Genomic DNA, 25,483 nt, shown 5'->3' on the forward strand with positions numbered 1-25,483 from the left:
TCTCACATGGTGGCTGACTTCCCCCAGAACAAGTGTCCTGAGTCAACCAGGCAAGAGCTACAAGGCCTTTTCAGAATTATGCAACATCACTTCTCTAAAGTTATGCAACTTCACTTCTATTGTATTCTATTCTTTACAAGCAAGTTACTCAGGCCAACTTAGATATAAGGGACAAGAGGGAACCCACCTCTCAGTGTGAAGAGTTGCAAATAATTTATAGACATATTTGAAAACAGCCACATGGTGACAGAGGGAGAAACCTCAGGTAGGTGAAGAGATATGATATAAAGATAGAAGAATTGATCAGCCACTTATACTCATCAAAGAAACTTTAGAAAATAGAACATATACTCAACTTTTTGTTTATCATTCAACACTCTACAATGGAGAATGTAATTAAGAGTCATCTACCTCAGCTTTGCCTAGTTGTCCAGACAATGGGATTGACATTTAAGATAAAGTTTCAAAAAAGAGATGACCTAGAAAGCAAAATAATAATCTTCAAAGTCAGGAACTTGAGTTGCAAATCCAGCATTTCACATTTGAGTTAATGAAGGACCAAAGAGACCTTTTATTGTTCCCCCAATGAGCCTGATGAATTAAATTTTATGGAACTTCTTGGAGAGCTGTGGCTCCATCTTTTTAACTTGATTTGTACAGCACTCCACAGAGCCCAATCCAGAGATTAGTGCTTAACAAATTTCAGATGATAAATGATGATTTAATTGGAACAGAGGAGTCCATAAATGTCCGAGGAATATAAAAACACCAAGGATACCTTAGTACAGACTTCTATGAGTTCAAGAGTTATGATGAATAAGGGAATATTTTCAAACATTTGTGGTTTCAGAAAACAAAAAAATTGGAACAATTTCTAAGGTTATTGAAAATGGCCACAAATACATTTTAGTATTTTAAATTATATCGAGAAAAAAGATGTAAAGATTAAAGAAAACAATCAGATATTTACCTGAGAATCAATCAGAATGCTGAATTTAAAAGTCTTCTCCGTTTCTTAAACTTTCTAAAAAGAATATGATATTTAGAGGTAGATTGGAAAATGGTACAACATAAGAAAGGTATAAGTTCTCATACCTAGAGAAGAACTATTTCTGGAAGTCATAAAACTATTTCCCCTCTACAAAACCTTACTTTTGCCAAAAAGGATGTAAAATTTCCAGATTCCAGAAGGTTGATTTAAATTATTGTACAAATAAATTATTTAAATTAGAGTTTGAGGGTTGCATGGCCCACCACTCAAAAACTTAAGGAGTTAAAAATCAGTGATTTATCATTTCTTATAATTCTGTGGAATGGTTGGTGGTTCTTTTGTTGGTCCCAGCTGGGTTCACTGACATAGAAGAATTAAGACAGCTTCACTCACATATCTGCTACCTTGGTGCTGGCTGTGGGTTAGGGCTTCTTGGTTCTGTTGCATTTGGCCTTTGTGGTAGACAGAAAGATGGCCCTCAAAAGATATGTATGCTCTAATCCTCAAAATTTGTGAATATGAATATGCTACCTTACACGACAAAAGGGAATTTGCAAATGTGATTAAGTTAAAGATCTTGAGTGGGAAGATTATCCTAGATTACGCAGGTGGACCCAATCTAATCACAAGGGTACTTATAAGAGGCAGGCAGGAGGGTCAGAGTTAGAGAAGGAGGGTTGACCCCAGAAGCAGTGGTCAGGGTGATGTGAGAAAGGAACAACCAGCCAAGAAATGCAGGTGGTTTCTAGAAGCTGGAAAAGGGAAGGAAAGGGATTCTTCCCTATAACCTTCAGAAGGAACTCAGCCCTGCTGACCCATTTTAAATTTCTGACCTTGAGAATCATGAGATAATAGATTTGTGTTGTTTCAAGCCATTGCATTTGTGGTAATTTGTTACAGCAGCAATAGGAAACTAATACAGCCTTTTATCCTACTAGACTATACCAGGTCTCAAAGTAGTGTTCCTACGGGCCAGCCCCATTGCACAAACCCTTGTCAAACTTCCTATGGGAAGTCTCATTTGTCAAAGCATGTTATATGGCCAAGCCCAGAGTCAATGTGAGAGGAACTCTGATTCTGCTCTTGATGGGAAAAGTGGCAAAAGGCTCATTGCTTGCATATTTGGATGTGGCTACTAAGCGACCAGTCATTTAAACAATCTAATGACTGCCCTGAAGGAAACTTTTTATGTTTTATGTGAGTAGCTCAGATTGTGCTTTGAAAATCTTTTTTAAAAAAATTTTTAATGTTTATTTATTTTGAGAAAGACATACAGAGTGTAAACAGGGGACGGGCAGAGGAAAATCTTAACCCATTGGATTCAACCTCTCAGCCTGATGCTTAAAGTTTAGATCTTCATCTGCCAAATATTCTGTAATGCCTACACCAATCACTACCCTGTCACAGCTTAAATTTAGATTATGACCCTGTTTCTTCTCTGCCCCTACTTTCCACCTTCTCTTCATAACTGTTTTTCTCTTCCTTTCTTTTTCCATTCTAGCACTACTTCCAAATGAACTTCTCAGATTGCTGAGCCACTGGAACATCAGTGTTTTATTGAGTCTGTGATGTCTTCAAATCTTTCTTTCCCTTGGAGGAAGTTACTTTACTTGCACTTTTATGTGGCAAATAGTTCCTGTGACTCAATCCTGAGATATTCATTTGCAAGAAATACAATGCCAACTGCCAAGGCCAAGCAGCAAGCATTATTAGGCTTTTTTTTTTTCCTGTATATTTCAACCTGAAGGATGGCACTTGTTGGAGGCATTTTTAAAAAGGCAGAAAGAAAACTCCCTCAATGTTCTTCAAATTTACATTCTGCTTCATCTTTTAAGTGAGAAATAAAATACATTAGAACTTTCACATCATTAAGGGAATGTGTGGGTAAACTTAAAATTTGCATTTAAATACATTCAAGAACAAAGATTTTTGCAGAATTTGCAAATAAACCAGAGGAAGACACCAGTGAGAAAAGAAAGTGAATAGTAGTTTCTTGCCAAAAATCATTGAAATTGAATTCATATATGTTTTAGTTGTCACATTTGTTTATTTTTAAAGCTTGTATTCATCCCAACATAGAAGTGTGAGTTTCTTGAAAAACTTGTTATCAGTTTTCTACATATAAGTTGTACAAATTAGGTTACTTGGCTAACTGATAAAACTTCATGTGAGTTTCATCTAAGCCAAAAGGAAAGCACTTTCCAGGCAATGCATGTGACCAGGCCAGGCTGACTAACAAGGAGCCTTAGGAGGGCATGATTTGGGGATGAATTTACCATAACTAGGGGCCTAATACTCAGGTTTACAATTCCAGAAACCAGATTTTAGCCGTTTCCCAAATGATCCCAAACTTCTTATCAATGATATTCCTTCTTGGTATTGGTAAACTTGACACTGAATCAGAAGGTCCTCCTGAGCATAGGATTTGAGCAATGAAAAGCAGGTTCTCAAGAGTCTTGATGCCATGATGAAGCCTGATCAAACCTGGCTGACCCTTGACAGCATTCACCTGTTTAGAGACCTGAATGTCAGTGTCTCTCAGATTCAGAAATGAACAATTCCTACCATTGGCTCCTTCTCTAATCCCTGTGTTTCTAGATGGTGCATTTCAACTTCTCCATACTTGCTTTCTTTAAATATGTCGATATTATTGATTAAGCCATAGTGTAGTGAAGGATGCACTAATATGTTCCATGTGTTACTACTCTCCCTTCCTACACAATTGCTCATTTGAAAACAATCTCTCCTCCCCACTAAATCTTGTTCAGCATGGCACCCCAGAAAGCTACCTCCAATCAATTTGAGCTCTTACATGAAATGAAGCCTAATGTGTTTGCCACCTCTGGTGCAGAGGCTCTTTCTAAGGACCTAGGAGACTCTCTGTCTCTTGTCATTAGGTGCTTATTTCATTTGACCATGAATACAGTTGTGTTCTAGCTTTGTAATGATGACTAAGGCAACGGATTCAGGTCCTGATGACCTAGTTAGTTTTTCCCTGTCTCATAAGTGTAACTATACATTTCCTCCACAAATGTGCTGTCACAAGGGAGCCAAATCTTAGTGGATTAACATAGGTTCATATTATTGTGGGAATACAATACACTTGTGTTTCCTTGTCTAAGATCTGTTGTCCTCACTAGATCTTAAGCATCCTGAAAAGGACTGTGCCCATAGTGTTAACCCTTGTATCATCAGTGCTGACAGATAAGTACTCAATATATCTTTAATGAGGACAAAAAAGCTTGTGTAACTGGATGAAAGAATGAAATATCTCCAAGCCTGAACCTGCAAATGGTGAATCATTGTTGTATATGTCTTTATACTAAAGTCTTCTAGATATTAGGGATACTATCAAAGATATATTTAATTCTCACATTATAGAACTTAGTTATTCAACTGTTTTTCTGTTCAACTTGTTTGCTTTGTTTACAGTGTTATAAGAATGTCACCAGAAAGAGAAGTTGAGAGGAAATTCAACTTAATTCTCTTTTTTTCTTGCTTCCCCCCCCCCCCCCATTCTCATAATAATACTAATGGAAGAAGAGTTTCAAAGTATGTGTCAAAAGTAGCTTTGGGGATTATAGTTATATTTTATTTCATTTGACAAGAATTTTTAAGATGCTTTTTTTTTTTTGTAAAACCATCAGTGTCTTGATTGCTGACCCACCCCCAAACAGCTTTTATTCTAGTTGTAATTCTAGAAGTGATGACGTTTACATAAAAACAATTTTGAAAAATAATACAATGTGTAGCCACAATCCAAATGTGTAATCGAAGCAATAAACACAACTAGAAAAATATTGAGAAACACATTCTCTATGCACCTTGAAGATTGGAAAACATCATTTTGTTCATGCTGATATTGTATATAAGACTTGGCATATTGTCTTATATAAACTAGATGACCCATGATTATTGTTTGAATGAATGAATTGACAAATGAATACTAATTTCAGTTTCATGCTCTTTAGGTTCTGACAAAGTTCTTTGCACATCACTGGGGTTCAGTGTTAACTTTCTGCCCAGTACTACACTTGGTTAATGGCAACAGAGTCTCTGAAGTTACCCCACATCAAGGATGAGGGGCTATTCTTCTTGAGTCTCCTGCTCTCTTGCCCTACACAGAGAGTAAGTCTCCAAATATCTTTTCTATCCTCCTAATAACTCATGAACCATCTGCTCACTTCTCTCTATTCCCTTGCCATGACCTTGTTGTGACTATCAGGAATGCTCATCCTCACTTCTCCCCTCCTGCCTCATTCCAATCCATTCTGTAAATGCCACCAGAATGGCTCATCTAAAGAACAGACATAATCAGGACGCTGCCTTTTATATAACCTTTCATGGCATCTCAGTGATAAAGTAAATTCAAACTAAAGCAAACTCCTTGGTATATGGCAGACAAGACTCACCTTCCCTGGTCTTCCACTGTCATTATTCTACCCTAGATTTCAATCGACTTCTTAAGTCCCCAGGTGACAGCACTCTCTCCTAGCTTAGTTGGGTTACATTCTTCTTATCTCTAGTTTAGAGTCTAGCTTGGAATTTTCTTCTCCTGACTCTTCCTGGCTCACTCCTAATTGTCCTTGAGATCTCCTTTAGACTTCACTCCCACTAGAAAGCTCATCTGTGATGGTAGTGTCCTGTATTCCCCCTTATTGAAGCAACTATTACCTGTCTTAATGCCTATTCATGGCCTATATGTTCCTCATAACAAGCTATAGGCTTCTTACACTGCCTGATATGTGTTATTTATGGTTGTATCTTTATGCCTACCTCATGGTAGGAATTAAAAACACATTTAAGGAAGGAGAAAAGGAATGAACAACATGTCTGGCTGAGGACAGAGGTTATTTATTAACTTTTTAAAGTTTATTTTGAGAGTGAGAGTGCGCGCGCGTGCGCACACACACACACACACACACACACACACACACACACACACACATGCAGCCAGTGGGGGAGGGGCAAAGAAGGAGAGAGAGAGAATTCCAAGAAGATTCTGCACTGTCAGTTGGAGGAGCCCAATGCAGGGCTCCAATTCACAAACTGAACCCTAAGATCATGACCTGAGCTGAAATCAAGAGTCAGATGCTGTACCGACTGAGCCACCCAGGTGCCCCTATTTATTACAAGTAGTCTGTTTACCTACTGTCTTATTGCCATCAGAAGCTACGATTCCTAATCCCAGGCATATTTAGGACCCTCTTTAAACAAACTGCCAGGACCACAGCACTGGGAAAGTTCAGAGACTTCCAGGCCACCCTGAACTGACGCTGCATCCTCATGTTGCAGATCTGCTTGCTGGACTCCACATCCTGGCTTGAGAAGCTATAGGGGAACAGTGCCCAGGACTGCAATTAGAGTTGAAGGAGTAGAGGAGGAGACAGGGGTCAGTGGATCAGTCAACAATCACGGCACCCTCTTCCCCACCCCCTCAAAGGCCTTACCCAGAGCCTGGCTAAGGAGTGCTGCTTCAGCGCCTTTCAATTTTAGGCAGTGCACTTCTGCCATCTACTGGTCTCCTTACACTTTCCAAAATGCGTTCAGCAGAAGTGGATTTCAGCGCTGAAAACCCAGCAAAGGCAAAACCAGACCAGAAAGCCAGACTTAAAATAATACCCAAGTATCATCAAAACCCAAACAATGAATGTTATTTCTGTCCCTTTGTCCAAGTGGGATCTTTTGAGAAGAGATCGTCTGGACCTGTGTTCAATAGAATACAAGGTTGAAGTCTTGGGTCCCACAGTAAGTCAAACTGAAAATCACAATTGAGGCTAGCTTTTATTTCACTGGGAAATAAGAAACGGTTTTAGTTTATCATGAGTTGAATTTTCTTTTCCAGTTTTCCCAAAGGATTCTAAATGTGTTACAAACACTGCCTAGAAATCATTTTACCCAACAGTGAACTGGAGAACTTGAAAACTGAAAGAAAAAGCCAAGAACATCTCTGCTACTCTCCACATAAATGCCAAAAGAGCCAAAGATGACACTGCTGAGATTTAACAAGGACAGCATTTCAGGGACCAGGATTGACAATGGATGAATATGCTTCAAGTTTCTGACGCCCCGTCCCTGAGGGAAGCTGGCTGGTGCTCTTACTGGTGTGTGTGTGTGTGTGTGTGTGTGTGTGTGTGTGTGTGTGTGTTTTACGGTGTCCCTAAGGTAATTCGTTAAAAAATTAATAGTCTCTGTTTGCTCTTGGGCAGTGAATTGGGATGGATGCAACTGCACAGGCCACAGCAACATGTGAAGGTAAAATCTCATCTGTACAGACCGAATGCCTGAACACACTGGTCCTGAAACAATCTTGCAGACAGCAGAGCAGAGATTGGCCTGGCCCCACAGAAAGCAACAATAGTCTTCACCATCAGCTTGACAAAAGCCGAATTTCTCAGAAATTAGGTTTATATCTATAACTTAGGTCACACTTCAATGAAACTACCAACATCTAGTGCAAGTGATGGGGTGAAGCTAAACAGTGAGAGATCCTGCACCTTACTTGAAGATTGTTTTCTTCTTTCTAAATGCCCTGATTTTATGTATATCACAGCTTCCCATATTGCAGTGTGACCTTCAACTGGAATTTGATACCAGCTGACTCACATTTACAAACCCCACTCGTTCCTTTCACAGGATTCCTGTCTCCTCCATAGTCTGAGTTAATACGTTTGATGTTTGTTTAGGTAAACATGTGAAGGGGGTGGGCCATGTTGGTAAGACACGGCAATTGTTATACTGAGGTTTAAGAAATAGAAATCTTTCTTTCTTTCTTTCTTTATTTCTTTCTTTCTTTCTTAATTTTTTTTTAACGTTTATTTATTTTTGAGACAGAGAGAGACAGAGCATGAACGGGGGAGGGTCAGAGAGAGAGGGAGACACAGAATCAGAAATAGGCTCCAGGCTCTGAGCTGTCAGCACAGAGCCCGACACGGGGCTCGAACTCACGGACCGCGAGATCATGACCTGAGCCGAAGTTGGACGCCCAACCGACTGAGCCACCCAGGCACCCCGAAATGTTTCTTTTTTTAAATGCTTATTTTGAAAGAGGGAGCACAAGTGGGGGAGGGGCAGAGAGAGGGAGAGACCGAATCCCCAGCAGGTTCCATGCCACCAGTGCAGAGCCTGACATGGGGCTCGAAGTCATGAATTGTGAGATCATAACCTGAACCAAGACCAAGAGTTGGATACTTAGCTGACTGAGCTACCCAGGCACCCCTAGACACGTTTCTAAAAAAAAATCATCCAATATGAATGTTTGACATCAAATACAATCAATTCACTTGCCAATTAAAAAAAAATTAAATAGGCTGTTTTACCATGCCATAGTCTTATAAAGAACTACCTTAGGTTGACTGTCAGAGGGACGACACTTGCCTTGAGTATACAAACCACACTTACCGACTAAATGCTTCTTTTCTTGTCATTCAGCTAGGTTAGGATATACAAATTCTGGGCAAATTATCTACTTTCTCTTTCTGGACAAAAAAAAGATGATTGATGATGTTCAGGTTTAAAATCACTCATACTCACAAAACACTTTCTTGGAGAAAGTTTCCTTTCTTTAAAAATAAATATTCTTTTTCTTCCTATTTTTTATTTCAGAGAGAGAGAGAGAGAGAGAGAGAGAGAGAGAGAGAGAGAGAGTATATGCGTGATCAGGGGAGAGTGGCAGAGGAAGGGAGAGAGAAAGAGAATCTCAAGCAGGCTCCAGGCTTAGCATGGAGCCCAACGCAGGACTCCATCCCACAACCTTGGGATCATGACCTGAGCTGAAATCAAGAGTTGGATGCTCAACAGACTGAGCCACCCAGGTGCTCCAAAAGTTTCCCTTTTAAAAAGATAAATTGACCATTCATCTTAGTGGGAAAAATTCCTTAAATAGCCTTACTCCTGTAGTGCTTGCCATGAAGCAGGAAAGACAGAGGAAATTCCAGGGAGAATATAGAGATTGGGTAAGGTTTTCAGAAAAATACAAAAGGAACCAAAATGTTGCTTAAATAACAAAGTCCAAATATAGGAAAGGCTTAGGGCTTGTCTGTTACAATAGCAGGCAATTAATACGTGGGTTAAAAAATGGTTTTATTAAAAATGGCATTCTCAACTAACGGGCTGTCAAGCATGATGTCTGAATTGCTTTTGCAGTAACAGGGGTGGTTTTCAAAGAAATGGTGATATTTTTCTGTGGACACCAGCCACTCCATTCCTCCCCATGACATCCTAAGGCTAGCTGTCCAGTTTCCCAGGGTGCAGTGGTGGCTAACTGGGGTTAACCTAGTTAGGCAATTTAGGTTTGAATCCCAATTTCACCACCTGTTGGCTGTTTGTCTTTGGGCAAACTATGGATGTTCTCTGAGCCTGTTTTCCTTATTTGTAAACTGAAAATAATTATTAGGTTAGAAAATGCAGTTTTTGTTAAGTCAAACTATCAAATACTAGCAGTTTCATTACTATTACCTAGTAAGTTGCAACTTTCATGGGCCTGGGAACCTATGGAGAAAGCCCACTGTGATATAGATTTCAGTGTTTGTTTCTAACTAGCTGAGGAACAAATTGTGAAAAGAGCTTTACTCAGACAAGAAGGTCCCAACAAGACAGGTTCACCATCAACTTCTCTGTCAGGATCTCTGTCAGCTGTGTCAAAGGGCTGTGTAAGTACACACATGCATGAATTTTTTAGTACCCTGCACTGGAAGGGTTAAAAAGAATGTTAGAGAATCTAAGGAAGAAGGAAGTGCTTCCAGAACGTGATATTGTGGACAGAGTGCTGAACTTGGAATAAAAATACTTAGGTGAAAACCTCTGCTCACACAGTAAGCTGTGTGACCTTATGTGTGCTCCAGTCTCTTTGATTTTCTGCTTCCTCTTCCATATACCGAGAATAATAAATGGGGCCCGAAGTGCCACACAGTAATGATAATCGCTATCGTTTATTTGGCACTTACTGGATGCCGGGCACCTTATGCTAATTATCACGTTGACTCCCCACAGCAATTTTATGAAGAAAATATTATTGCTAAAATTCCCAGTTCAAAAATGAGGGAACCGGAGCTCAGAAACAGTAAGTTCAAGACCACACAGAAATTAAAAGGTAGGACTGAGAGTTGAACCCCAGCAGTCTAATTCTAGAACTTACTCGCCTACCAACATGCTATAGTGATGCTTTTAATCAGAAGACCTAAATTCTAGGGTAGATTCTCTTACTCAGTTGCTTCACTGGACCTTGATTTCCTCTGTAGGTAAAAGAGGGGACTGGACTAGAAACAGATTCTAAATGATTTATCTCAAATACCCACCCTGATCATTTTTGTTAGAAGCTACCAGGAGCATGGTCCTCAGGAAGGTTGCAAAAGCCATCTTGGTTCAGTGGGAAATGGTGCTGTGATTAACCGGTGATGTCTGCCAAGGGCAGGTAGGTGAGGCATGGAGGCACTTGTAACATATTTGCTATTCCTGGGAGAGATAAGGACTCTTCTGCCTGCTGTATTTCATTATTCTAGCCTGCATCTTCTCCCGCTAGCTGCTGAAAGGGCAAACCAGGGTGGTCTGGTCAATCAAGGACTACCTGATAGAACAGTGCTGCCTAACAGCGTTGTTGCCATGCTGAAAAATGTCCAGTAGAGTAGCTACTAGGCATGTGTGGCTATTGAGTACTTGAGATCTGGCTGAGAAGCTCTATTTTTAATCTTGTAAAATTTCAATTTTAAAAATAAAATGTAATAAATAATTACATTTTACAATTACAATAAAAATGTAAGCATAAATAGACACATATAGCTAGCAGCCACTATACTGATCAGTGCAGTTTTAGAACAAAGGTCAGTTAGCTATAGATAAAATAGAGGGGGGGTGAGGTGGGATTTACCGAGGAATCTCAAAGTCAGGGAAAGGTAAGGTTTGGCCAAAGGGGATGCTGAGCAGGGATTTGGATGTCAAAACGTCAAGTGAAGTCAAATCTAGAGGCAGGCATGAAGAGCAAGTAATTGAGAAGGGAGGGAAGGCAAAAGATTAATAATCTCATTTCTTGGCTGTATAAATCCTGTGCTAGGGGCTCCCTATTAATCCTGAAACAGCAGGGTCTGGGCCTTGGTCATTTGAACGCTAATTGTCATGCTCTGCCTGGAGAAAATTTGCTCTAGCCTCTCAGGCGTTCCTAACTATCCCTCAGAACACTCCTAAATCACCACCATTCCTTAGGGTCTTCCTAATAGTCAATGTCCATCCTGTGGCTGGATGAAACTGTCCCTACGGCTCAGCATCACTGATGCCAGGTGAATTGTCAGCATGCTTGGTTTGTAGTTCAATAGTTTTGGGCTCTTCGTTACCAAAATTCAAATTGAATTAGCTTAAACAAAATGAGGAATTAATAGTATTGGAGTATCTCACATAAGAAGTCAGAATTTGGGCCCCCTGAATGGACATTGCTAGCATTCTGCCGAAAATAGGATTCAATCAGGACTTTGTTCCCAGTCTTTCATTTTCCAGCTTTCTTTTTCCTCTCTTTCCTGCTTTACACATACCTGCCAAGAACTTCATCCAGTAAGGAAAGACAGCTTGTGTCTCTCCCTGTGTCCAAGTCTTAAACTATCAAGAAAGGAACCCAGACCCTTCCTGGCTCTGGGGCCACTCCTTACACTACAGTGGGGAGAAGCAGGGAGCAGGGTCATGTCTGAATACGAGCATTCCTACTAAAAACTCACAGAGTTGGAATGGGGCAAAGAAAAGACAGTTCCCAGAAAGGGGGAGGGGTGGGTGCTGTGCCAGGAAGAAAGGGAAGAGAAGTTAGAAAAATAAAACTGTAAGTTTACATTGAAGAAATAGTGGGATGACAGAAATACATATTCATTAGCAAAGGCTTTTTTCCTTATAATGCAGACGAAGCATGATATGGAACTTTGCCATCTGCCGAAGTAGGACTTTTATTTTTCCTTATTAAGAAACAAAAGAAAAGCAGCCCAGATGCTTTAATTACTTTGATTGTGGAGGTGAAGGAGAACCTTGTTTTTAAATGAATATTGTATTCACCATCATTAATTGTATCAGGAAATTGAAGAGACGCTTTGGTTTAATATTTGATTACCTCAATACCTATTGAATAAAAAGGTATTTGTGCTTCATTAGCAGTATATAGGAATAATGATGGATCATTCTAAGTATTATTTCCTTCTTTCTGGTTATAATCACTGTATTTAATAAGGAAGAGCCAGGTTCAATAAAGGATGCATCTGGCTTCAAATGATAAATCAATTTTCATAGAACTCACATGCTGGCCATTTCTTTGGGAAACCAGACAAGATATCAAGAAAGCACAACTCCCTGTATGTATTCCCCAGACCTCCCCACCAGCATTGCTTTTACTAGTCAGCTCCAACAAACTATCTTGGGCATTTTTACAAAGCTGCGTCATTTGTCTGTCACGTCCTGAATTAATGCTGCAGGTAATTAGCTTCGGGAGCTGCGGTCTCTTTTACCTGCATGCCAAATCAGCTAAAGGGCTTTCCTATGCTACTTGAAATGTGAATCTCTTCCTTTCATTCCCTCTTTGACCCTCCTCCATGGTTACTTTAATTAGGATGTCAAATTGTATCATACTGTAGAGAGCTGAACTTTTTGGATTGTTCCAGGACAGACTTTTCTTGAGCTGGGGGGCAATTTTTCTTTGTAATGTCATTTCCAATTCCTCTGGGCAGGAGATGAACTGGTCTTGTGCATTAACCACAAGAAGTGAGGCTATGACAGCCCGCAGATGCTGTAGATCCAGATGAAAACATGGAATTGGTAGGAGACAAACACAAGTACATGCCAAGATGGGCACAGCTGGCTTGAATGACCGAGGACATCTCTTGGAAAGGGAATATAAGCCAAAAAAAAAAAAAAAAGGTCTAAATCCTGTGAATTCCTGTTGTCAGGACCTTTTAGCTACTTAAGAACATGCATGTGTCTTATTTATTGCTGTGTCTCCGGAGACGAGAAAAGGGGTAGCAGGTACGTGGTGTGTCTGCTACCACTACTACCTATTCCTTCCTCCATGGCTCACATCGCTAATCACTCATGACACTTTCCTGCTGAGCCCACATGTAGACTCAGACGGCTACAGACAGTAACCGCCAATTGATCAGAGTTGGCACACAAGATGGAATCCATTTGTAATTTCTCATCTAAAACATGGAAGCATTTAATGAATACTTGTTGAAGGCAAAAATAAACGAAGACGTGTTTCTAGAGATCATAGAACTTCACTGCTATTCCCTGCTTTTGCATTTAGAGTGCTTTTTTTTTTCTTTTTTCTCAGTTGGCTTCCAAAGAGTCAGATCGAGTATTCTTTAAGTTTATCATATGAACCACCTATCTTACCTAAAGTAGGCATAAAACTATATTACCCTCGGGCTATGTTTATCCTAGCATTCAGGTACATCTGGACATGATGGGCGTCTGAGAATTATATCCTAAAACATGAGATCTGATGCATAAGTTTGGATCGAAGGCAACTGGCCAGAATAGAAGGGAGGTAAGATCATGAATATTAAATTTGTCACTCCGGTAATTTCCCAGCCTAGTCTCATGCCAACTTCTAAGGTCAATGGCTACAATGGAGGTTCAGTAAAAAACACAAAAAGCTAAGGCACGGCATAGGGAATATAGTCAATGGTACTGTATTACCCTTTTATGCTGGCAGATGGTAACTACACTCGTGGTGAGTACAGCATAACATACATAGTTGTCGCATCACTGTGTTATACACCTGAAACTATAGTAACATCGTGTGTCAACTATACTTCAATAATTAAAAAAGTACAGTAAAGCCTTAGCCGGCAAGCATAATTCATTCTGGAAACATGTTTGTAATCCAAAGCACTTGTATATCAAAGCAAATTTCAAGAACCAGTGGCTGAGCTGTGATGTTCGGCGTCACATACTACTTGCATTACAAGACAGCGCTCATTTATCAACTTAAAATTCATTAGAAATGTTTGCTCATCTTGGGGAACACTCACAGAACAAGTTCCTCTCAATCCAAGGTTTTACTGTACTTCCGATAGAAGAGCATACACATCCTACAATATATCGGACAAGGAATCCTCAAAAACAAACAAACAAAGCTAATTCAACAAATAATCATGATGCATTGCAAGCATCAAACCATGGGGGTATTGGGCAGCAGTAGGGAATACCACCCTTATAAGGCACCTTGGCAGCACAGTTATGGCAGCAAAGATTAGAGGCAGCTGTTCTGACATCTTCCATCATTATCCTAAGCAGGCACCATGCACTTAGCTGCTGCTTTGGGGTCGACTCTCCCAGAAGGGTATCACCACAGGGAGCTGGAATAGGTCTCACAAGGCAGATCAGTGGCAGGTGCCACGGGGCACACAAGAGGACAAGGTTGACCACTCCCACGTTACACACCAGTTGGGGACTCTCAGAACTACTTGGGAGAAACACTGGGGTAATGGGCAGAAATTCCCTTCCTTGGGGAAGGGTGAGAAGAAATGCTGTTATATTATTGTGACTTGCTTTACATGCACTGAGAAATTCAGCTGCAGGTATTTGAAGACTTTAGTACCTCAAGGACCTTGAACAGAAAGGACTATAAGGGAAACACCCACCTCAAAAAAGTATGTCAAAAGAGAAACAGTATCTTCTCCACAGCATCTTGATCATCAAAATGCACTAATTTGGTACATTATGTCATGCAGTATTTGGTTTTCTACAAAGAGAATACTACAGAATTCAGACTCAGCCCTCCAGGAGTGTGAACAAATTAAGAATACCTGTGCACCCTGCGAGAGCCAAATAAAACCTCAAAATAATGCAGATTGTTGGTGCAACATTTCTATCACACGTAGGCCATTTTGCCAGAGGATTGCAAGCTGCTTTTAAGCACGTGAATATATTATCCAATCTTCTTGACAAAAATAAAAGCTCAGGAATTCAAAATGACAGGAACCAGGTCTATATGGCTGTAAGGGAATCAAAGCAGTCTAGAAAATTTGATTAACTCAATTTGCCCCAGTTCCTTAGGGAAGCTTCAGAGATAAAAATTACCATTTAATAGTCTCAATAGTAAATTGGGATTGAAAAGGTCTTTCTGACCTTTCTGCACTTGTGTTTGAGACACAATCTTACCTGAAGGGTCAGAGCCAATGGAAGACGAACCATAATAGCATTATTGAGCCTCTACAATACAAAGACATTTCTGTCATCTCCAAACCTCCACCCTGGACAAAATAAAAAAGCAATAAAATCAAGGATTTGGATGGGAAACTTGGATGTCCATGGAACACCCCTAATCCTCTCCGATTTCTCTGAAGAATTAAACAATGTGCACCAGTGTGGCACAAAACAGCTCTCAACCTTTAATGTCCATCAAGATCACCTGGAGAGTTTGTCATAACACGTTTGCTGAGTTCCACCCTCTGAGTTTCTGATGTAGTAGGTTTGGTCTGGGGACCAAAGTTTTCAACTTCTAACAAATTCCTAGGTGATGCTTATGGTGTGGCACAGGGAAAGCACCATTTAAATGCACTTGTGAAATGACTGATTACCACTGTCTGAATCGGTTATTTCACTGGGCTTGTAAAATGATGACTTAATAATTTTATCCTTTTATTTCCTATTTATTTGTGGAAATTATTCTGTATAGAACGTTTCTTTATCTATGAAAGCTATGTGATAATTTCTGAAATACAGACCAAACCAGAAAGTCAAGGTCCTTGTTTAATTCTCTTCCTTGGATTATTAAATTTCATAGGAATGATTAGAGCTTAGCCATCTCCAGTGGTATCCAATGAGTGCTACCCTTTTTCTCTGAAGTCACCAGATTAGTCACTCTCTCCAAGGGACAGAGAGATCAAGAGTGTTAGACTAATGGCTATCCTCTGCCTCTATACCAGAAAACAAGAGTTTTCTCCCTTATTATCTTTCTTTTTCCCTAACTCCCTCTTCAATTAGATTAGCAAATGCTGGGTTACCTGGCTGGCTTAGTCAATAGACCATGCAACTCTTAATCTCAAGGTTGTGAGTTTGAGTCCTACATTGGGCATAGAGACTACCTAAAAATAAATAAATAAAACAAACTTTGTTCGCGTGTACCCATTAAAAGAGTTTTTAAAAAAAGATTAGCAAATGCAAGTGGACTATTTTTTTTAATTTTCTGAACAATTAGCTTTGTGTTTTATTATTAAATCTACTGTATTGTTGGGGGACCTGGGTGACTCAGTTGGTTAAGCCTCCAACTCTTGATTCTGGCTCAGGTCATGATCTCAGGTTGGTGAGATAGAGCCTCGCCTCTGGCTCTGTTCTGATAGCAGGGACCCTGCTTGGGGGATTCTCTCTCTCTCTCTCTCTGCCCCTCCCTCACGCAAAATAAGTAAACCTTAAAAAAATCTGTATTGTTTCTCATTTGTTATAAATTTCTGCTTTTATCTTTTAAAATTTCTCCCCTTTCTGTTTCATTGTTCCTTTTCTGCTTTTTTAGTTAGGTATTTCATGTATTTGTCTTTTTCACTGATTTTGGTATTTAATGCTATGAATTCTCCTCTTACTGCTTACTATAGATGTATCCTATAGACACTGATGAGTCGGTTTGTATTTACTTTCTTGAAATTCTTCATTTATTCTTTTTAAAAAAATTTTTTGAATGTTTATTATTTTTGAGAGAGACAGACAGACAGACACAGAGAGCAAGCAGGGAAGGGGCAGAGAGAGAGGGAGACATGGAATCGGAAGCAGGCTCCAGGCTCTGAGCTATCAGCACAGAGCCCGATGCGGGGCTCGAACTCACAGACCATGAGATCATGACCTGAGCTATAGTCGGCTGCCCAACCGACTGAGCCATCCAGGTGCCCCTTCATTTATTCTTTCTTTTCCCTTCAGCCCATAGTGAATTACCTCAATAAAATATAAGCACCTTGGAGAAAAATGTTATTTACTTCCACCATTCTTTGTGCTATAGTTTTTAAATATATTGTATCGATATTTATCATAATCCCTGCAATAGTGATAATTTTTACTTCAACCAATCATTTATCTTTTAATGTGTATGTGTTTATATTCTCTCATTTTCAAACCCATCTTTACCATTTTGGATGTTCTTCTTTCCTACATATAGATCTGTATTACCTTTTGGTGTCATTTCCCTCCACCCAAGAGAATTTCCTTTTGCATTTCATTTAGGGCAGATCTTATGCTGATAAATATTCCCACTTTTTTTGTATATATGAAAGTATCTATTTCTCTTTCATTTTTGAAGGATATTTTGGTATATAGAATTTTTGATCAACAGTTTTTGTCTCTCAACACTGAATATCTTATTATGATGTCTTCTGGCCTCCTCTGTTTCTGATGAGAAGTCATCATTAATCACATTGCTTTTCCTCTGCAAGTAATTATAATTTTCTCTTATTACTATCAAGATACTCTCTTTAACTTTGGCCTGTTGCTGTTTGACCATGAGGTAATTAAGTATGATTTTCTTTGTATTTTTACTGCTTGTGTTTTGGTGAGCTTACTGAATATGCAAACTTGGAAAAATCTGGGGACGTTTAGAGTCATTAATTCTTTAAATATTTCTCTGCCCCTTTCTCGCCACTCTTGGTGGAATCCAATTATATATATGTTGGAACACTTGACATTGTCCCACAAGCTTCTGAAGCTGTTATTTTTCTTTATTTTTTTTCTCTCTCCATTCTTTAGATAGAATAATTTCTATTGATTTATCTTCAAATTCGCTGATTCTTCTTCTGCTACTTACAAACCATTCTTAAGCCCACCTAGTGAATTTTTCATTTTATTTAATTTACTTTTCAGATCTAGAATTTCCATTTCATTCTCTTTATAGGTTCTATTTCTCTGATGAAATCTCCTACCCATTCAGTCATCAAGAGTATATTTTCCTTTAATTCTTTGATAACGCTTTCTTCTAATTATTTGAACATATTTAAAACAGGGGTTTTAATCTTCAATAAATCCAACTGGGGCCCTCAGAGTCTGTTTATGCAGACTGCCTTTTTCTCCTAAGAGTGGGCCACACTTCCCTATTTCTTTGTATGGGTTACAAATTTTAGTTGAAAACTATGCCTTTTAAGGAATATTTTGCCCTCATAGAACTTTCATTTTATTAGGATAATAGCTAATACCTACATAGTGCTTACTAAGTTCCAGATACCAATGTAAGAGTTTCAGATCCATGTTACCATATTGAATCCTCATAACAACCATAAAATGTAGGTACAATTATTGTCTTGGGTTAGATTTTTCAGAAGCAGTCTATGAAACAAAGACTTAAGTGTGAGTAGTCTGTTTCAGTAGCGATCTCAGGAAACAAAATAGGGAGTTGGAAAGTATGGTAGGGAGGAAAGAAGACAATGAAATATGGGTTATCAAGTCAGATATCATAATATATAAATGGATTTTAATATCACTGAGAAACAATGGGACATAAGAAGAAGAAACCTCAAAGTCATCCCAAACTAGATGTGTGGAAGATGAAGTACCTATCACCAGCCCACATCTCTCATGGATTGAGAGCTCCTTCTAGGGATCCTCTGAGTGGGCTGAGCATACTCCCCTGAATAGAAAAAAGAGTGTTCTCAGGAGAAGATTCACAGATAACCCACATCAAGCATTCTTAAGCATGTAAGAGTAAATGCCAAGGGGATGTGGTGAGACAACAAGAACTTCTACTACAATTATTTTCTCCATTTTACGGATAAGCAAATTGAGGCACACAGAGCTTAAATGACTTACCTAGGGATATAAACCTAGTAATAATTGCTTGAAATCTGGCTCCAGAGTATGTACTCGTAGCTATTATATTATGCCCCATCATAGTATAGAAAGGATGGAAGGAAAAAGGGAAGAAAAGAGGGATTAAAGAGAAGGGAGGAAGGAAAAAAGTCATAGTTCTTTATGAACACTTTTTATTTCTACTACAGGGTTCAAGCTTCCAGAAAGCAGAAATTACATTTTATTCATCTTTATATCCCTCTTCATTCCTCCTTCAACCAACCCTATAACCCTGAACTCACTCTGAACACTACCAAAAAATACTTTGCACATAGTAAACCCCAATAAATATTTGTTAGTGGATATACAAATCCCTGTCTAAGGAGATAACCATACAGCCCTTACCACTATTCCTTATACAGTGTAGACTAGCAGGCTTTGGGGTCAGAATCACTCCCATGAATCATTTACTCTCAGCACTTCACATTCCATGGCTCACGCTCCTAATGGGTACCTAATAAATCGTTTTCTATTTGCAATATTGCATGACATTTCACAATTTACAAGATATTTACACATTCCTCATTCTATTTATTCCTCCATGAGTTAAGTGCATATCTACCTCTACTGGTGTACTCTCAATCGCCCCAAATTGTATAGAAGAGGAGAACAAAGGTCAAAGTCTATAAAAATGAAAATAAAAGTATGTTTTATGGGATTCTTTTTTCAGCAAATATTCACTACCCCCTCCCTTGGGGTACGGCATATGTTCCTGGTCTGCTGACATAAGGCTGTGTCATTTGGTTTAGCCAAAGGAATATGAGCAAAGATGATGTACCTATTCCAAATTGAGACTTTAAGAAACAGAAAATCTTCCAGCCCTGTGGTGTCCCTGCGATTTGCCATGGTAATGACATACCCAGGTAACTCGTGCCCCTTGAACATGGGTTCTAGAAGGAAAGGTACAGAAACTGATATAAACCTGATCTTGAATCTGAAGTAGAACTGGGACTAGCTGACTTGCAGTCCTGTGAGCAAGAAACTGATTTACATATTCACAAGTAAGAAATATTTGAGTACTTGCCTGTTTGTTGTCATAGGCCATTGAGATTTGGGAATAGATTTTTATGCAGTGTTATTGCAACAACTGTTGACTAATACCACAGGTGTATAGTATTTGAAGTTCTCTTGTGTCTTTGATGGCCAGGCTCTCGGTGCTTGTAGAGCTCTTTAATCTCCCTAGATGTTTTCCACTTGAGCAATGGAGTTGTATGGCTGGGAATAGAAGCTTTGCTTATTTCAGTCCATGGGCTCAGGACCCTCAGAGGATTCAGGACTGCTAGAAAACCACAGCATGTTCCACAATGCAGGTGCTCATGCTTACATATAAGTAGATGCATCATTAACTTCTACAGCTATCAAGTAAACTGATTTTCACTTGATTATTATATCTTGAATGAAATAAAATTAACTTTCTAATAATTAGCCACAAATTTCTAATGTGTTTGTCTTTGCTATCCCAGCTCTGCTAAGTTGAAAGCCTCAAATCCATCAACCAATGAATTGTTCCTTGGGTTTCACTTCAGGGACCAATTAAAAGTATCAACATGTTTTCTTCCGTTACATGGGGAGTTTTACCTCCAGCTGTTGGGATCTGGGCTTCTAAAAGTATGAAGCATGATTATCCAGGGAAAAGGCACTTGAGACAATTGGAGGAGAATAGATTCCGTTGAAAGCTAGTTTATGCAAGCCTAGTGGTTCTGCCCTCCCCACTTTATTCAGAGGGCACATACTTTACTGAACATGTGGTAGATAATACAACTGGCACTGCAGCAGGCAAGGTGCTACTCCCAAACCTGGAGGGAGAGCTCCTGGCAGATAATCCAAAGGCTCGTAATTTATCACTTATGCAGGCATAGCTCCTCTTGAGGGTCTCCTTTTACATCTCCTGTTCTGTGAAACTTTCCACTCAAGACTTAGATAAATGTTTTCCAGATGGTATCAATCATGGTGTTACCTACTAATAGGAATCAAGGAAAAGTAACTGAATTAATTAGCAAGTCAAAAAGGAAAAGGAAGGAGGATTGTACATGAAAGAAGGAAAAGAAGAAACCTCAGAGCTATCTAATCCTCTAGAGTCAAGGTCATTCAGGAAAAAGAGGTCTTGATGAATGTCAGGAAAACTGAGACCTGTCCAACACCATGGTTGTTCCAAATCATAGGCTTTGGTTTTCAACAGAGGTAGGTTGGAATCTGAAGTCAGTCTCAAATTAACTATACATAATGAGCAAGTTACTTGGCCTCTCTGAGCCTCAGTTTCCTCATATTCTTGAAAACAAAGTAAAACAATGCAGCTGTATAAAACCATTTTTACAGACGAAAGTGCATAGATGTAAAGCACTTACCAAAGTGTCTGGCACACCAATAGGCACTCAAAAACTATTCATTCCCATCTGTAGTCAGTTGAACAGTCCCAAGTTTTCACCTTTCCTGAATCTACACCATTGCCATGGCCACATCTTGGGGGGGGGGGGGGGGGAGGGGTGAGTGTACTTTCCTATTCCTTGCTTTGGGCTTGATCACACAACTTGCTTTGATCAATAAATGTGGGCAGATGTGACAGTGTGACCATTCTGGGGCTAAGCTTTAAGAGACCTTAAATGTTTCTACTTGGACTTTCCACTTCTACCTTAACCACAGAAAACCATACTGGCTGGACTGCTGGTCCAAGGAAAGAAACAAAAAAAACCCCCACATAGTACAGGGCTGCACCAGCCAATCTATAGAACCACCAAGCCAAGCCCAGCCTAGAGCATCTGAAGTCCATCCAACACAAAGACATCTGGATGATGATAAACAATAGTTGTTTTGAGGTGGATTGGTTTAGGCTATAAATAACAGGTATATCATCTCAAGTTCCTCCTCTGAGTTCTAATTGCATATCTGCCCAGGGCTTACTGAATAAATACCTTTCACAATGCTGACATTAGAGAAGAGGCCCAGAAAACAGTAAGTTTAAATGTATCACATAAACTTCTGCTACACTTCTTCTTACACACTTCAGGTGTGTAAGAAAAGTAACTTTGTTATGATGAGTCATATTTTTTATTACTTTTATTAAAAATCCCCTATTCTGCTAGGTAGCAGAAATTTTGTTTTGGTCATTTCAGGGTTTCTTCCCCCTCCAGGGTCATGTTTAAGTTTTAGAGATTTATCATAGGGCATGATGAAGAGATGCAAGGTGTCAGGAGAGAGAATGTGGACATCATTGTTCCTGGATATTGATCTTTGCAGGTCTCTGCTGAAATGTCTTGGCCTATGTTAGCAAGGACCCAGGGTCTGAGTCATTCTTGACTAACTTCCTTTTGGAAGCCTATTATTATTCTCAACTGAAGGAAGCTTGGAGCTGTTCTCAGATGTGCAAGAATTGTTCTGAAGTATCTGCATCTTGCTGAAATGAAGGGGCATACAATGCATTGGTCTTGGACATGTCTTTCTGGAAGTGCCAGTTGGGCATTTCCACTACAGGCTCTTATTACCTGTCCAGGTTCTCACATAAAAGGGAGCATATGTCCTTTTGCATATGGATTCTATAAGCCTTCTGAGGCCTCTGCCATTCCTTCCTCTCCCTCCTAGACTGAGCATGGAATATGGTAGAGTGTAATGTGCCCTCTGTTAGGAGCCCAGAAAGCTCCTCAAAATGTTCTCCTTCCAACTCTCTTCATTTCTTCAATTCTGGGGGACATTTTAGCATCAGACCTTAAGAGATTTGCTGTTTTCCTTTCTGTAGTAGGAGACCTATACTTTTGAAATTCAAATGCTGAAAAAACTTTCCTTTTCTCTCTTTTGTGTGTATGATCACTACCTTGAAACACTGAGTATGCAAAATTCTAACTGTGGCCTGGTCAAGAGTCAAGGGGCAACCAGCAATGCCAAGAAAAACAACCACAAACTCACATCAGTTGAGATTTTAAAACTATTTTCCTTCACAACTGTATGAACTTGTTTTGTGGAACACAAGATATAATGTACTAAACATTACTTTGTGTTTACATCAGGATGGACTGCTTATATAATCTACTATTTAACTCAAGGAGATATTGGGTAAATAAGTGAATTAATAAACCAGAATTTCTATATCCGCTCTTTGTTCTCATCATGTTTTGGGGTTTTTGTTTTGGATGTCTTTCTTTTTGGATGTACATTCTTCAGTCCAGCTGTACTTACACCGAGATTAACCAGAGCGGTTGCCAGCTGTGATTTGCAGATGTGTTCTAGTTCCACAATGCCAGAAAAATTCAATTATGCATAAGAAGGTCATCGCTGTAAAGCATGACCATATTGACATTTTACGGTGAAAAGTGGCCACCAGAATACTTAGCCAGGAGCAAACTGTATCTGCTTATAGTATAATGGCCAAAATAATCAGGTGTGAAACCAGTATGTTAGCTATATTTATAGCCAAATCGAACCAGGCAATGATCCAAGCAAAGGGCTGGCACTCGGTTCAATTCAAGCTGGGCAAGGGTGATTTCATGCTGCAAAGTGTGAACAAAAATGCGAGCCATTATATCCTGTATTGAGAGTTAAAATAGAATAGAACCTCCCAGAGAGGGTAGATATTAAAGTGAACAAGCTGGCTGCTGAGTATTTAGCTCAATTTGCAAGTGGGTATCAGGAGCAAGACAGGACTGTCAAATGCCACAGTACCCTCTAGGACATTTTCTAGAGCTACTTGCAGGCTATTATGTTCCTCACAACATTAATATCCACAAACTACTTAAGGACTTCCATTTTTTTGGCCATGATTGAATATGAAGCAAAAGATTTACTCTGTTACTTTAAAGAGCTAAGCAGACAAAATACATGAAATAACAGTTTTCAGATGTTGGACCACTGGACAACAGGCAGTGCAGGAGAGTGACCAGGGAGAGAAGAGACACAAAAGAGATGAGCCTGTGGTTTCCTATCATGATGCCCGAAGATAGTTCTCATTTTGGTTTGCAGGGAGGGGAATCCAAACAGTGTCCAGAAGTCTCTCTGAGGTGTCAGGACAGATTTGAGAATTTGGGAAACCCGTGGAGGCTCAAAATGACAGAGACAACAACCAGAGATAAGATTGCCTCGCAGAAAGGAGAGACCTGCACAGGTGGAGAGATCTGGGGATCTGAAGAAGGTTCCTTTGGAGTCTTCAGTTGATTACTGCTTGGTGCATGCATATTAAGAAACTAGCTAAGGCCAGAAAAGGATCAGCAGGAAGGACTAGAAGGAAGAGCCTGTGGGGCTCACACACAGCAGAGAAAAAAGAGTTGGTGTTCCTACCCTGCCAGAGTTGAAAAACCTTGTCAGTGCATGGGGGCATCACATAAAGTATTCCAAAGAGTATTGGAGCAGTACTGGGGCAGAATCAGTCCTTAACCAAAGATTTCTCTAATCCTACCTTAAACTCAAACCCTGAAAAAAATCAATCTGTTTCAAGTAACTTAATTATATCTCAGAACAAAGATCGAGAATACTTAAAGCTATACAAACTATCCAGCAACCAACAAGGTAAAATTCACAGTGTCTGGCATATCATAAAAAATTGCCAGGCAAAGAAGCAGGAAAATATGACCCAACATGAGGAGAAAAATCAGTCAATAAAAATGGACTCATGAAACAGATGCTAAAAATAATACACAACAGCATTAAAACATCTATTATGTCAATCTTACAGATGTTCAGGAAGGTAGAATAAAACATGAGAATGCTAAACTTTTCAAGATGAAACATAAAATGTCTGTAATGAAGAAGAGGATTAACAGCTGATAAAAAAAGGCAGGAAAATTTTTAATAAATACATAGCAATTTAAATGATCCAAAATGAAAGAGAGAAAACTGAAAAAATGAAAATAAAACAATGTGAGCTGTGAGTCAAGTTCAAGATGCCAAGCGTACATGGAATTGAAGTCCTGGAAGTGAGGGTATTAGAAAAATATTTGAAGAAATATGGCTAAAATATGTCCAAATTGGATGAAAACTATAAACCTATAGATATAAGAATCCCAATAAACCCCAAACACAATAAAACTACTTCAAGACACATCATAGGACAATGACTAAAATCAGTGATTAAGGGAAAATCTTAAAAACAGAACGAACATATTTGAAACAGGAAAAAAAAAAAGAAAAAAGAAAAACAACTTCGGAGTTCTTGTTGGAAAGAAAGTACGAATGACAATAGTGGGGCGACATCTTCAAAGACCTGAAAAAAAGTATCAACTTACAGCCCTATTCCCAGGGAAAATATCTTTCAAAACTGAAGGTAAAGTAAAAAAAAAAATTGTGAGACAGTATGAAAACGGAAAGAATTCATTATCGGTAGACCTCCAATATAAGAAATGTTAAAGAAAGTCCTTCAGGGAGAAGAAAAATGATGCCAGATGGAAATCTGGATCTACACAAAGGTGAGGGAAACCAGATATATAAATACATGGGCACAGGGAAAACATTCTTTTTCATTTTGTAAGTCTCTCTAAAAGATGACTGATGGCTTAAATAAAAAATAATAATGAATTGTGGGATATATAATGTACAGAGAAGTAAAATGCATATTAACAACAGCACAAAGGTCTTGAGAGAGAAAATGGAAATAAACTTGTTTCTATATGTAAAGTGGTATAATATTACTTGAACATAGACTGTGATAAGATAATGTTGCGTATAATAAACCCTCAAACAACTACTATAAGAATAAAACTGAGAGTTTAACTTATAAGCCAACAA

Source organism: Panthera leo, chromosome F2 (genome assembly GCF_018350215.1).
Source record: "Panthera leo isolate Ple1 chromosome F2, P.leo_Ple1_pat1.1, whole genome shotgun sequence".
Lineage (NCBI taxonomy): Eukaryota > Metazoa > Chordata > Mammalia > Carnivora > Felidae > Panthera > Panthera leo.